The sequence below is a fragment of the Bison bison genome, unplaced genomic scaffold, assembly GCF_000754665.1.
Source record: "Bison bison bison isolate TAMUID 2011002044 unplaced genomic scaffold, Bison_UMD1.0 scf7180017864468, whole genome shotgun sequence".
Classification (NCBI taxonomy): Eukaryota; Metazoa; Chordata; class Mammalia; order Artiodactyla; family Bovidae; genus Bison; species Bison bison.
The window spans coordinates 781129-797267 of NW_011495029.1; the positions used below are offsets into that span (position 1 = coordinate 781129).

A 16139-nucleotide genomic window follows, 5' to 3' on the forward strand; every position below is an offset into this window, starting at 1 on the left:
CATTGATCACTGAGGAAGGCTTTCTTATCTCTTCTTGCTATTCTTTGGAACTTTGCATTCAGATATTTATATCTTTCCTTTTCTCATTTGCTTTTCACTTCTCTTCTTTTCACAGCTATTTGTAAGGCCTCCCAGACAGCCATTTTGCTTTTTTGCATTTCTTTTCCATGGGGATGGTCTTGATCCCTGTCTCCTGTACAATGTCACGAACCTCCACCCATAGTTCATCAGGCACTCTATCTATCAGATCTAGGCCCTTAAATCTATTTCTTACTTCCACTCTATAATCATAAGGGATTTGATTTAAGTCATAATCTGAATGGTCTAGTGGTTTTCCCTACTTTCTTCAATTTAAGTCTGAATTTGGTAATAAGGAGTTCATGGTCTGAGCCACAGTCAGCTCCTGGTCTTGTTTTTGCTGACTGTATAGAGCTTCTCCATCTTTGGCTGCAAAGAATATAATCAGTCTGATTTCGGTGTTGACCATCTGGTGATGTCCATGTATAGAGTCTTCTCTTGTGTTGTTGGAAGAGGGTGTTTGCTGTGACCAGTGCATTTTCTTGGCAAAACTCTATTAGTCTTTGCCCTGCTTCATTTGTATTCCAAGGCCAAATCTGCCTGTTACTCCAGGTGTTTCTTGATGTCCTACTTTTGCATTCCTGTCCCCTATAAAGAGAAGGACATCTTTTGGGGGTGTTAGTTCTAAAAGGTCTAGTAGGTCTTCATAGAACCATTCAACTTCAGCTTCTTCAGCGTTACTGGTTGGGGCATAGACTTGGATTACTGTGATATTGAATGATTTGCCTTGGAAACGAACAGAGATCATTCTGTTGTTTTTGAGATTGCATCCAAGTACTGCATTTCGGACTCTTTTGTTGACCATGATGGCCACTCCATTTCTTCTGAGGGATTCCTGCCCACAGTAGTAGATATAATGGTCATCTGAGTTAAATTCACCCATTCCAGTCCATTTCAGTTCGCTGATTCCTAGAATGTCGACATTCACTCTTGCCATCCCTTGTTTGACCACTTCCAATTTGCCTTGATTCATGGACCTGACATTCCAGGTTCCTATGCAATATTGCTCTTTACAGCATCGGACCTTGCTTCTATCACCAGTCACATCCACAGCTGGGTATTCTTTTTGCTTTGGCTCCATTCCTTCATTCTTTCTGGAGTTATTTCTCCACTGATCTCCAGTAGCATATGGGCACCTACTGACCCAGGGAGTTCCTCTTTCAGTATCCTATCATTTTGCCTTTTCATACTGTTCATGGGGTTCTCAAGGCAAGAATACTGAAGTGGTTTCCAGTAATTTTCTCCAGTGGACCACATTCTGTCAGATCTCTCCACCATGACCCGCCCATCTTGGGTTGCCCCATGGGCATGGCTTAGTTTCATTGAGTTAGACAAGGCTGTGGTTCTAGTGTGATTAGATTGACTAGTTTTCTGTGAGTATGGTTTCAGTGTGTTTGCCCTCTGATGTCCTCTTGCAACACCTACTGTCTTACTTGGTTTCTCTTTCCTTGGGTGTGGGGTATCTCTTCACAGCTGCTCCAGCAAAGCGCAGCCATTGCTCCTTACCTTGGACGAGGGGTATCTCCTCACCACTGCCCTTCCTGACCTTCAAAGTGGGATAGTTCCTCTAGGCCCTCCTGCGCCCGTGCAGCCGCAGCTCCTTGAACATGGGGTTGGTCCTCTGGGCCACCGCCCCTGGCCTCGGGCTTAGGGGTGTGGGGTATCTCTTCCCGGCCACCGCCCCTGACCTCGGACGCTGGGTATCTCCTCTCGGCCGTTTCTGCGCCGTCGCAGTCTGGCACTCTCGGCCGCTGCCCCTGACCTCAGACATGGGGTAACTCCTCTTGGCCGCCGCCCTTCAGGCATGGGGTTAGGGTTAGGGTTATGGCAACCTACTCCAGTATTCTTACCTGGAGAATCCCATGGACAGAAGAGCCTGGTGGGCTACAGCCCATGGGGTCACAGAGAGTTACACGACTGAGTGACTAAGCACAACACAGCACAGCATAGAAAGCAGAGCCTCAGTAGATACCTTACTCAAAAGCGTTTCTCACCAATTCCCCAAATTAGACATCTTTACACATTTTGAAGTTCTTCAAAAGTTTAAGATCTATACAATACCAGGTGTCATATTCTTCCGTGTGGATATGAGTTCTAAGTCAAGAAGCTGGCCTGACTTTTTAAAACATTATGATGCTTTTACTAATGTTCATTGTAATTTTTCCTGATTATAGAGATGATATTTAGTCCCTCTGAACTTTCCTGGTATCTGAGTTGTAAAGAATCCATCTGCCAATGCAGGAGACACAAGTTCAATCCCTAGTGAAGCAAATGGCAACCCACTCCAGTATTCTTACCTGGGAAATCCCATGGACAGAGGAGCCTGGTTGGCTATGGTCCATGGGGTCATGAAAGAGTCAGACACGACTTAGTGACTAAACAACAACAACAACATATTCCTCTTAGAAAATACAGAAAAACATGACAGGGACACTAAAAATCACCCGTAACCTCACACTCTACATGTCTTCGTTCCTGTCATTTGAAAATATTTCCTCCTAGTCCTTTGACCTTTGACAGATGATTACTTTAAGATCTAGTAACATTTTCCCCCACCCTACCTATACGACAGAATTACTTTGCTGTACATCTGAAACTCACACAACATTTTAAATCAGCTTCAATTTATAAAAAGTTTAAGAGTTAGTTTCCATGGGAGATTCACGCTCTCCGGTTTTCACAACTTCAGGTTCATTTTGTGTGAACTAATTATTCTATGATGTTATGAGAGCATTGGCTCCCTCCCTTGGGTCACTTTGGACATGCATGGACATGAAGTGACACTGATCAAGTCTTTCTCTCCTGGCTCCAGAAGGGGCATGACAGGATTGAGAGCTGACATTTCCCATCTCTCTGATAAACAGAGGATGCCGCTTTTCTGGGAGGGAGTGACTTCTATTCTTTGCAGTGCTCAAGGCTGAGATCCGTGAACGTGACCTGAATATGTTTCCTTGACTCTTCTGGCTGATGGATGTTATAGAAGAGGGGTTTTCCTGAAAGATAGGGCCAGATGAGGTTGTGGATTGACGAGCCTGGCTTTGGCGAAGAGAGGCCAGGGCAGGGATCCAAGTAAACACTGTTGTGGTGAGACTTGGAGCCCTCTTCCCAGGCTGTAAACTTTGGGACTTTCCTCCTTTGAAATTCTGGCTCATGGTCCATTTCCCCAGAAGCTGGTGCAGTAAACCCTCACAATAGCCTTGGTTTGGAGATTTATTTTTAGGGGCACTGAGGGATGGACGAAAGGAAGGAAGTGTGGGGCCAACTTTTGGAAGGCATGGGGAGGAAAGGGAAAAGCAGTTGCCAGCTGGAGGGAGGCTGTGAATAGCATGAAAACAGGCTAGGCATTGGGCTGCATGGGTGAAAACATGGGTTCTGTCTTCATCACTTCTTAGTTGGGTAACTTGGGTTAGAGATTCAGTTTCTGCATGTGTAAAATGGGTTTGTGATGGTAGCACCTTCCTTTGTCACAGAGTTTATGAAAATAAGGATGTCTAACTTGTACATTCCTTGGCATATAACACTCACCTCCAAAACACTGACTTAACAAAGAGAAGACCACCTGGAAAGAAGTCTAAGCTTTAAGAGAAACTGAGCATTTGAGCTGGGGCCCCTGGTCCCACGGGGAACTGGGGTGCAGTGCAGGCTGGCTGGAGTCTGGAGGGAATTGCAGACACTTTGCTCATACTTTCCTACCCTACCCCACCCACCCCCATCTGGTCCTGTAAATACAAAACCATCCAGGGACTGTGCTGGTGACGTGGGTATTATTGTTCAGTGGACTTTTATAAGCCATGTCCTTTTCTTCTCATGCCTGTCGAGAATTCATCAGGAGATTTCCTATAAGGCTGATTTGATTTTTTCATCCTTTTGATATAAACAACATTTGGACCCATTGGGATGTTTGGTGATTTTGGACTGGGGCTTGCATCCTTCCTGTTCAGAAACTGGGACCTTTGAGAAGCAGTTCTTGTGGATGCTAACGTCTTATAACCTCAGAAACCTGAGCAGTTGGAATCCTGGAACCCCCAATGTCTGAGTCACAGAATCTCTGAAGATCAGGGTGTGTGTTTGGGAGAGTGAGCAGGGCAGAGACCTCCCAAAAAACAAACTAACGTGGGACAGATGAGACCAAAGTTGTACGAAAAGGACAAAGTGTTTCTGCCACCTGAAGTCGAAAGACTCCTGGTGACGGCCCAACAGTGGTGCTGTCTGTCCCCTTGTCCCAGGGAAAGAAAGTGAAAATGTTACTCAGTCTTGTCTGACTCTTTGTGACCTTATGGACTGTAGCCCACTAGGCTCCCCTGTCCATGGAATTCTCCAGGCAAGAATACTAGAGTGGGTTGCCATTCTCTTTTCCAGGGGCTCTTCCCTACCCAGTGATCAAACACAGGTCTCTTGCATTGATGGCAGTTTCTTTACCACCTGAGCCACTAGGGAAGCCCTGGTCCCAAGGACAGTGGAGGTCATCTGGTAGGAGCCATTGCTGCCAGCCTTCTGCAAAGGGGTGGCCAGAGCAGGAAGCCAGATGCCTGCCCGCCCCAGCCCCCTCGCCCACTGCCCTTCCTCTGAATATCTTGTCGAGGCTGTTGGCACCCAATAAGTGGCTCAGACCTGCATTGGCAGGCAGATCCTTTACCACTATTCCTACCTGGGAAGCCCCAGATACATACTTTCATTGTTGTTGTTCAGTTGCTAAGTTGTGTCCGACTCTGACTGCATGGACTGCAGCACACCAAGCTTCCCTGTCCTTCACTATCTCCCGGAGTTTGTTCAAACTCATATCCATTGAGTTGGTGATGCTATCCAACCATGTCATCCTCTGTCGTCCCCTTCTCCTCTTGCCCTTAATAGTTCCAAGCATCAGGGTCTTTTCTAATGAGCTGGCTCTTTGCATCAGGTGGCCAAAGTATTAGAGCTTCAGCTTCAGTATCAGTCCTACTAATGAATATTTAAGATTGATCTCCTTTAGGCTTGACTGGTTTGATCTCCTTGCAGTCCAAGGGACTCTCAAGAATCTTCTCCAACACCACAATTTGAAAGCATCAATTCTTTGGTGCTCAGACTTTTTTTATAGTCCAACTCTCACATCCATCCATGACTACTGGAAAAACCATAGCTTTGACTAGACAGAACTTTGTTGGCAAAGTAATGTTTCTGCTTTTTAATACTCTGTCTAGATTTGTCATAGCTTTTCTTCTAAGGAGCAAGCATCTTTTCATTTCATGGCTGAAGTCACCATCTGCAGTGATTTTGGAAAGTGAAGTCGCTCAGTCGTGTCCAACTCTGCAACCCCACGGACAGGAGACTACCAGACTCCTTTATCCATGGGATTTTCCAGGCAAGAATACTGGAGTGGGTTGAGCCCTCCAAAATAAAGTCTGTCACTGTTTCCATTGTTTCCCTATCTATTTCCCATGAAGTGATGGGACCAGATGCCATGATCTTAGTTTTGTGAATGTTGAGTTTTAAGCCAACATTTTCACTCTCCTCTTTCACGTTCGTCAAGAGGCTCTTTAGTTCCTCTTCACACTACTATACATAAAATAGATAAACAATAAAGTCCTACTGTATGGCCCAGGGAACTATATTCAATACCCTGTAATAAACCACAATGGAGACCTTGCAGAGGCTGCCACCCTGGAGCCTCTGGTGCTGTCAGCCATGGCCAGCCACACTGTATTCTTCCACATCGCCATTGACTGAGCCCTTGGGCTGCATCTCCTTTGAGATAAGGGACCTGGAAACCAAGAAGCGACAGCTCATCTAGTAAAGCTGTTAACAGATTGGAGCTGTTTGCAGACAAAGTTCAAAAGATGGCAGAAAACTTCTGTGCTCTGAGCACTGGGGAGAATAATTCCAGGATTTGCATGCCAGGGTAGTGGCTTCACATGCCATAAAGGCACTGGTGGCAAGTCCATGTATGGTGTGAAGTCTGATGATGAGAATTTCATCCTGAAGCATGAGTCCTGACATCTTGTCCGTGGCAAATGCTGGTCCCAACACAAATGGTTCTCAGTTTTTTATCTGCAGTGCCAAGACTGAGTAGTTGGAAGGCAAGCATGTGATCTTGGCAAGGTGAAAGAGGGCATGAGTATTGTGGAAGCCATGACATGCTCTGGGTGCAGGAATGGCAAGACCAGCAAGAAGGTCACCATAGCTCACTGTGGACAGATTTAATAAATAAATTTGATTTTTGTTTGTTTATTTATTTATTTTTAGGTGCGCTGGGTCTTTATTGCCTCCAGGGCTTTTCTCTAGTTGTAGTGTGCCAGCTTCTCACTGTGGCAGCTTTTCTTGTTGTGGAGCACAGGCTCTAGGTGAGCAGGCTTCAGTAGCTGTGGCGTGTGGGCTCAGTAGTTGCGGTTCCTGGGCTCTAGAGCACAGACTCAGTAGTTGTGGCCCATGGGCTCAGTTGCTCCATGGCATGTGGGATCTTCCCGGTCCAGGGATCAGACCTGTGTCTCTTGCATTGGCAGGCAGATTCCTTACCACTGAGCCACCAGAGAAGCCTTTGATTTGTGTTTTATCTTAACCACCAGTCTGTTCTTTTGTAGCTCAGGAGACCACCTCTACACCCCCATCTGCTCAAAATACCCTATAATCTTTGTGCTCTCACTGCAGTTCTTTGGGTTCCACATTTTCCTAATCTCCCTCCAAGTGTAGCTGGATGGCAAAGTTAAGTTTATGGTTATGAAATAAAAACTAAACAGAAAACCATAAAGGAACAGAATATGAATAAATATGTAAGTATATGCATGCTTGCACAGTTGTGTCCATCTCTTTGTGACCCCATGGACTGTAGCCCACTAGGCTCCTCTATCCATGGGATTTCCTAGGCAAGAATACTGGACTGGGGTTGCCATATCCTACTCCAGGGGATCTTCTTGATCCAGGAATCAAATTGGTGTCTCTTGCATCTTGTGCATTGGCAGGAGGATTCTTTACCACTGCATCACCTGAGAAGCCCATGTGTGTGTACACACATTTATACATACAACTGATTCATTTTGCTGTACACCAGAAACTAACACAACCTTGTAAATCAACTATACTTAATTTTTAAACTGATGTACTAAGATATGCATTCAAAACAGCATAGACATATCAAAATTAATTAGGGAAAATTCTAGAATGTGACCTATAGAAAGGAAGGGAAAAAAAGAGAAGCAAAAAATAAGATAAAACAAAGCCATACAGGATAATGAAGCAGAAGCGTATACTGAACACATACTTTGCTGGGGCAGGCTCTAAGCTCATTCCATGGATCATCTCACTGAACCTTCAAAGCATCCCCAGTTTGGAAGTGAGGAAACAGAGGTGTGGAGAGACTGAGTAACTTGTCTGAAGTCCTGCTGACAGTAGGATTTGAACCTAGGCAGTTCTGTCTCAGCCTTTTCAATACTTCTTATCTTACCATGAGATAAGAAGTATTTGCCTTTATTTTTGAAATCCAATTATTTGAATGCTTCAGTTCCTTCCAACATTTTTCCTTAATTTTTGAGATGACATATTTTCTCCGGTGGAACTCCAGGACTGCACCATTCCTGGGTTTCTCGACATCGAGATGTGGTTAGACAGAGGTCTGCTCTTATTCTTCTACTCTTGAATTGTGGATGTTTGCTGTGTTTGGAACAAATTTGAGAATTTATTTTTATTTCTGGTCTAGTGTCAGAATCTCCTTGGTTAGGCAGATGAGGCTACCGGTTTCCAATCCACACCAACCATCACCCTTGTCCATGTGCCCTTCCAAGGGCTCCTCATGTCCTTCCTGATGGTATAGCTGTCTTCAAGTATTCTAGCAGTTTCAGTGACCAGTAAGCTTTCACTTCTCTTTTCTTGCCCTGTTCATAAACAATACATGTTGAAAAATAAGAAATTACAGCTAAGCAAAGAAGTAACCAAAAATCACCCATAGTCCTAGCCAGAGAAAAAATTTTTGACATTTTTTAGCTCTTCCAGTCTTTTCCTTTTACATTTTTATATTTAAATTTCCTTTTATAGTTGCGTAAGTATAATTTGGGGAGAAAAATTGGATCAAATATTATTTTTCAACCAGCATTTTTACTTAACAATACATTGAGAACATCTTTTTATGGTTGTGTATCTTCCATAACTTATGTAACTGACATTCTCATTTAATGTTTAGATGGTTTCCTTTTCTCTTTTATTTTCGTTCTCTTTTTTGCTATAAACAGCACTTCAAAGAACTTCCTGGGATTTCTCTGGTAATTTGGTGGTTAAAACTCCATGCTTTTCATGCGGAGGGCTCAAGTTTGATCCCTGATTGGGGAACTAAGATCTCATATGCCACATGGCATGGGCAAAAATAAAAACAAAAAAACTTCCTGGTACAAGCCCATGTACTTCTCTTTAAGTATCTCTTTCAAATAAATTCCCAGAAGAGAACTATCTGGGTGAAAGGATATACATAGCTTTACTTAAAGCTACTGATACTTATTAACAAGTAGCCCCACTGAAAGTTTGCAATACTCTCACCAATAGTGTACAAGAATTTGAGTCCCTCTTCTTTTACTAACTTTTGGCAACATTGAATATTAGTATTTTTTTTTTTCAGTCTATTATTCTTACTGAGAAAATGGTATGACATTGCACTTTCTTGGTTAAACTTTTTTCTCACATTTATGGGGCATTTACATTTCTTCCTTTATGAATCATTACTTGGTATCTTCATGGTTTTTTTTTTTAAGTATTTGTAATACTGCTCTTTCTATAGAGATCAGCTCTGTGTCTGGCATGTTTAGAAAAATTTTCCCTCAGCCTGTCACTTTCTTGATGTCTTAGAAGGTTGCTTACCACATCTTAGTCTTGTGCAATTACAGTTTAGCTCTGGGAGGTGTGATCTGCTTTTTAAATTCTGGAAGAATGTCACTCAGTGGCTCTCAGAAAAAAAACAAAGGCATAGATAACTAACAAAGACCTACTGTATTGTACAGGGAACTCTGCTCAGCAATCTGTAATAACCTAAATGGGAAAAGAATTGGAAAAGTAATAAATACACGTATGTATATAACCGAATCACTTTGCTGTACACTTGAAACTAACACAATATTGTTAATGAACTCTGTTGTTGTTTAGTCACTCAGTAGTGTAGACCTCTTTTGCAACCCAATGGACTATAGCCCACCAGGCTTCTCTGTCCATGGGATTCTCCAGGCAAGAACACTGGAGTGGGTTGCCATTTCCTTTGCCAGGGGATTTTCCCGACCCAGAGATCAAACCCATGTCTCCTGCACTGGCAGGTGGATTTTTTTTTTTTTTAACCGCTGAGCCACCTGGGAAGCCTACTCCAATATGAAATAAATATTTAAAAAATAAATAAAGCAAAACAAGGGATTCCCTGATCAGCTTAGTCATAGGAATCCAGCTGGGTATTTTTTTCTGGGTGTGTGTGGGGGGGTGGTTATGGAAGATTTTTCTAAATTGTATCTCCTTCAAATGCATAATAAATATATAGGACAAAAATTGCCATTATAAGTACACATGTATTGGCGTGAATTATGAAGTTTATCATTTTATTGGATAACCCAGCTCCTTCCCAACCCAACCACCCCATTTCCTTATTTTTCTCCCATATCTATAACTCACCTGTACTGATTATTAAGCTATTGTCTCTTAGCTCCTTCTGTTCTCCGCTTTGTTGCCATGTGAGTCCTGAGACTTCCCAGACACATTTCTGCTCTTTAAGTTGGTTCCCTCTTAGTGTCTGTTGGTGGGGATGCAAGAGAGATGCTGTGAGGCTGGAGGAGGCAGAAAGGACTTGCTCCTTCCTGCCTCCTCGCTGTTCTAATGAGCCTCGCTTTGGGAACTCCACCTCACCTCACCAGTGGCAATTCTTTCCTGTCTATTTGCCATTTTTTCCAGCCCTGGCAATACCAGTTTCATTGGGCAATTCTGCCCCCCACCTCCCTAGACACTAGCACGTGCTGAACAATGTTGTCTCTTCGGAGATCTGAACTTGGCCTTAATGGGGTCCCTTTCCAATTTCTAAGTTTTTATAATGCCAGACTCTCCCCTTTGTTCTCCAGACCTCAGGCTGGTAACTACATCCTACAGTTGCTACCTCCATGACATCTTAAATTCTCTGTCTCTCTTTTTAAACTTTCAGTTACCAACTTCATATTAAACAATTATTTATGTCAAATTCTCTCTGGTTAAATAAATCATGTAATTTAAAAAATTTCTTTTATTGAAATAGAGTTGATTTACAACATTGTGTTAATTTCTGCTGTATATATAGCAAAGTCAAATCACGTAATTTCTGTCTCTGGATTGGACCTTGACTTATACACTGAGTTAATTCTGTTTATTGCATTGTCACTGTTTAAGACTTAGAAAGTCTGTATTACATACCTGTTTCTACCATCAATATATAAAGAAACCAGTATATAAAGAATATAGTGTATAATCAAATAAACAATTTCTTGGCTTGTTCCTCTCATTCTGCTATCATCCTTTTGGGTTACAAAGTTCTACCTGCTAGACTGCTTTTATTTCCAGGATATACTAATATTAATACTAATACTAGCAATTTTAGGGGGCCGCATGATACAGCATGTGATACCACTAAGATCCCATGGTACAAGGATCTTAGTTCCCTGACTAGGGATTGAACCCATGCCCCTTGCATTGGAAGTGTAGAGTCTTAACCACAAGACTACCAGTGAAGCCCCAATATTAGCATTTATTATGAGTTTATTATGTGGCATATAGTTTATTTGTCTTTTCTCATTTAGTCCTCAAAACAACTTCATAAAGTAGATGCTAGTCTTATTCTCACTTTATAAGCAAAGACACTGATACACAGAGAGGTTAGATGTGCCTGACGACTCAGCTCTAGGTGGCAGTGACAGAAATCAACCCCAGGTAGATTAACTCCAGAATCCAGATGCTTCACCTGTTGGCTGTGGGACTGTAGAAGGAAAAAAAGACTCTGAACCACAGCCCTGCCACTTAAGGGGCCGAGGTGCTGGATGGATCGATCTTGGAAATGATGTGAAGGGAAGAAGACAGCAAGCCAGGTCCTCGAGCCATCAGTGATTGACAGGGGCTGCCAGGAGCCAGCACGGGAGTCCCCACCCATGACAAGGTCATGTGGGAGGGTTCTGGTGGGCAAGGCGAGCCAGAACTCGAGGGGTGCCCCTCTGGGCCTGCCTGAGCATCTACCCCAAAACCAGAATCTGTTTTACTATTTCACGACTTTCACCAACTCTTCTGACATTAATGGGGAGCTATCCCTGACCACCTTTCTCTGTAAGAAAATCAACTTAAAACTCTAGTTAATAAGTCTCCTGCACATAATAGGAGTGTTTCAATTCAAACCCCTCTGATGACTTTCTAGCTTGCCTGACAGGTTTGTTCATATTCACAGCCTCCCAACCACAAGAGGAACGAGAAGCTTAAGATATTCTAACAATGCAGAGCTTCTCAGAGAATAGAACTAGTAGAGGATTTCTTTGTAGAAATAATGCTTGCTGCCAAGTTTCCGTATCCCTTACCTACTGTGTCCCTGGGAGTGTATTGATTAATATAGTTGGTGTATAGAAATGTAAGTAGTAGCTTTAATGTTTGTAACCTTGGACCCTTGAGTTAATTCTTTTCTTGTTATAGCCCACCACACTTTTGCCCTATAGGAATGCAACTTTATCTCATGCTTTTGGAGGGTGGCGCCTGACTTTAGAATAATCACCTTTAGAGAAAAATAAGTTTTCTGAAGAAAGGGTCATAAAATGTTAACAGGCCTCCTGGCCAGAAGATGATGTAAATCACCTAAAACTTTTGCATATGATAAGTTTGCAGAAAGAAAGCCTGGCTTCGATAAGGATCAAGGACTGCTGACCTTGCAGGACTCTACCCCTTCCCCCATTATCCTCTATGCACAACTTAAGGTATAAAAACTACTTCGGAAAATAAAGTGCGGGCCTTGCTCACTGAAGCTTGGTCTCCCCATGTCGTTCTTTCTCTTTCCTTTTCCTTTTCAGGCTGATTTCCCTGGAGCGCAGGGGCTCTCTGCGTTCACTTTCCTGCCTGGGCTTCTAAGACCCACTTGAGAAGGTGCCTAAGGTGGGGCACCTTCCGCGATTCAAGAAGTCACCTGCGGCCTATGTGAACAGAGCAAGTCCCGTGCTGGGGCTTTATTGGCTTTCTGAGTAAAACAAGGAATATCAGCCTCTTTTCTCTCCTCTATTTTCTTAACTGCAAAATTCTTTCCCTATCTCTTTATCTATTCTTTCGCCGACGCCGTCCTCCCGAGGGAATCCCTGGATCCAGCAGGGGCTGGACCCCGGCAAGGGGTCAATTGGAATGTTGGCAGATGCCAGGGAACACAGAAGGGAGTCAGGTAGAATCTGATGCTGTGAACTTCAGATGAGTAGGGGATGGATTGGGAGAAAAAAATTCCTCCACCAGAGAGAGCTGCAGAAGAAGCAGGTGCCCTCCAGGGAGGGCAAGTTTGAGTCAGAGCTAGACGGGAATCAGTTTTCTGGGGCTACCTTAACACCGTAGCATAGACTGCGTAGCTCAACCAACTAAATTCTCTCTTAACTCTGGAGGCCAAAGGCTAAAGCCAAGCTGTTGGCAGGGCTGTTTCCTTCAAGGGCCAAGAAGGAAGGGTCTGTTCCTGGCCTCTCTCCTTGGCTTGTAGATGGTGTTTATATTCACAGAGTGTTCTCTCTGTATGTTTGTCTATCTCCAAGTTTCCTCTTTTTATAAGGATGTGCCTGATTCCAAATTTCCTCTTTTCATAAGGATACCAGTTATATTGCATTAGGGGTTGATTTTGACCTCATTTGACCCATAGTGACCTCATTTTAAATTGATTACCTCTAAAAAGCCTCTGTCTTCAAATAAGGACACATTCTGATGTCCTGGGGGTTAGGACTCCAGCATATGGATTGAGGGTAGGTCGCAATGGCACCCCACTCCAGTACTCTTGCCTGGAAAATCCCATGGACGGAGGAGCCTGGTAGGCTGCAGTCCATGGGGTCGCTAAGAGTCAGACACGACTGAGAGACTTCATTTCACTTTTCACTTTTCACTTTCATGCATTGGAGAAGGAAATGGCAACCGCTCCAGTGTTCTTGCCTGGAGAATCCCAGGGACGGGGGAGCCTGATGGGCTGCTGTCTATGGGGTCGCACAGAATCGGACACGACTGGAGCGACTTCGCAGCAGCAGCAGCAGTTGAGTTCAGTCACTCAGTTGTGTCCCACCATGGACTGGAGCATGGTCTTTGCGACCCCATGGACTGCAGCACACCAGGCCTCCCTGTCCATCACCAACTCCTGGAGTTTATTCAAACTCATGTCCATTGAGTTGGTGATGCCATCCAATCATCTCATCCTCTGTCATCCCCTTCCCTTCCTGCTTTCAATCTTTCCCAGCATCAGGATCTTTTCAAATGAATCAGTTCTTTGCATCAGGTTGCCAAAGTACTGGTTTCAGCTTCAGCATCAGTTGTTCCAATGAATAGTCAGGACTGATTTCCTTTAGAATGGACTGGTTGGATCTCTTTGCTGTCCAAGGGACTCTCAAATCTTCTCCAGCCCGACAGTTGAAAAGTATCAAATTCTTCGGTGCTCAGCTTTCTTTATAGTCCAACTCTCATATCCACACAGGACTATTGGAAAAACCATAGACAGACCTTTGACTAGACAGACCTTTGTTGGAAAAGCGATGTTTTTTCGCTTTTTAATATGCTGTCTAGGTTGGTCATAACTTTTCTTCCAAGGAGCAAGTGTCTTTTAATTTCATGGGTGTAGTCACCATCTGCAGTGATTTGGAGCCCCCCCCAAAAATAAAGTCTGTCACTGTATCCACTGTTTCCCCATCCATTTGCCATGAAGTGATGAGACCAGATGCCATGATCTTAGTTTTCTGAATATTGAGTTCTAAGCCAACTTTTTCACTCTTCTCTTTCACTTGTATCAAGAGGCGCTTTAGTTCTTCTTTGCTTTCTGCCATAAGGGTGGTGTCATCTGCATATCTGAGGTTATTGATATTTCTCCTGGCAATCTTGATTCCAGCTTGTGTTTCATCCAGTCCAGCATTTCTCATGAAGTACTCTGCATGTAAGTTAAATAAGCAGGGTGACAATATACAGCCTTGACGTACTCCTTTTCCTATTTGGGACCAGTGTGTTGTTGCATGTCCAGTTCTAATTGTTGCTTCTTGACCTGCATACAGATTTCTCAGGAGGCAGGTCAGGTGGTCTGGAATTCCCATCTCTTTCAGAATTTTCCACAGTTTGTTGTGATCCACATAGTCAAAGGCTTTGGTGGAGTCAATTAAACAGAATTAGATATTTTTCTGGAACTCTCTTGGTTTTTCAATGATCCAGTGGATGTTGGCAACTTGATCTCTGGTTCCTCTGCTTTTTCTAAATCCAGCTTGAACATTTGGAAGTTCATGGTTCATGTACTGTTGAAGCCTCACTTGGAGAATTTTGAGCATTACTTTGCTGGCGTGTGAGATGAGTGCAATTATGCAGTAGTTTGAGCATTCTTTGGCATCGATTTTCTTTGGGATTGTAATGAAAACTGACCTTTACCAGTCCTGTGGCCACTGCTGAGTTTTCCAAATTTGTTGGTGCATTGAGTGCAGCACTTTCAGAGCATCATCTTTTAGGACTTGAAATAGCTCAACTGGAATTCCATCACCTCCATTTGCTTTGCTCTTAGTGATGCTTCCTAAGGCCCACTTGACTTCACATTCCAGGATGTCTGGCTCTAGGTGAGGGATCACACCATCATGATTATCTGGATCAGGAAGATCTTTTTTGTATAGTTCTTCTGTGTATTCTTGCCACCTCTTCTTAATATCTTCTGCTTCTGTTAGGTCCATACCACTTCTGTCCTTTATTGTGCCCATCTTTGCATGAAAATTTCCCTTGGTATATCTAATTTTCTTGAAGAGATCTCTAGTCTTTTGTATTCTATTGTTTTCCTCTATTTCTTTGCATTGATCGCGAGGAAGGCTTTCTTATCTCTCCTTACTATTCTTTGGAACTCTGCACTCCAATAGTTCTATCTTTCCTTTTCTCCTTTGCCTTTCACTTCTCTTCTTTCCATAGCTATTTGTAAGGCCTCCTCAGACAACCATTTTGCCTTTTGCATTTCGTTTTCTTGGGGATGATCTTGATCCCTGTCTCCTGTACAATGTCACAAACCTCTGTCCACAGTTCTTCATGCACTCTGTCTATCAGATCTAATCCCTTGAATATATTTCTCACTTCCACTGTATAATCATAAGGGATTTGATTTAGATCATACCTAAATGGTCTAGTGGTTTTCCCTACTTTCTTCAATTTAAGTCTGAATTTGGCAATAAGGAATTCATGATCTGAGCCACAGTCAGCTCCCGGTCTTGTTTTTGCTGACTGTATAGAGCTTTTCCATCTTTGACTGCAAAGAATATAATCAATTTGATTTCAGTATTGACCATCTGGTGATGTCTATGTGTAGAGTCTTCTCTTGTGTTGTTGGAAGAGGGTGTTTGCTATGACCAGTGTGTTCTCTTGGCAAAACTCTATTAGCTTTTGCCCTGCTTCATTCTGTACTCCAAGGCCAAATTTGCCTGTTACTCCAAGTATTTCTTGACTTCCTTGTTCTGCATTCTGGTCCCTTATAATGAAAAGGACATCTCTTTTGGGTGTTAGTTCTTGAAGAATTTGTAGGTCTTCATAGAACCATTCAACTTCAGCTTCTTCAGTGTTACTGGTTGAGGCATAGACTTGGATTACTGTGATATGGAATGGTTTGCCTTGGAAATGAACAGAGATCATTCTGTCGTTTTTGACATTGCATCCAAGTACTGCATTTCAGACTCTTGTTGACCATGATGGCTACTCCATTTCTTCTAAGGGATTCTTGCCCATAGTAGTAGATATAATGGTCATCTGAATTAAATTCACCCATTCCAGTCCATTTTAGTTCACTGATTCTTAAAATGTTGATGTTTACTCTTTCCATCTCCTATTTGGCCACTTCCAATTTACCTTGGTTTGTGGACCTAACATTCCAGGTTCCTATGCAGTGTTGCCCTTTC

The 16139-nt window shown here is 43.1% G+C and overlaps 1 pseudogene; it reads left to right on the plus strand.

The window, feature by feature from the left end:
* The first annotated feature begins 5739 nt into the window (after nucleotides 1-5739).
* Nucleotides 5740-6255, plus strand: LOC105003407 (annotated as a pseudogene).
* The last annotated feature ends 9884 nt before the right edge of the window (nucleotides 6256-16139 follow it).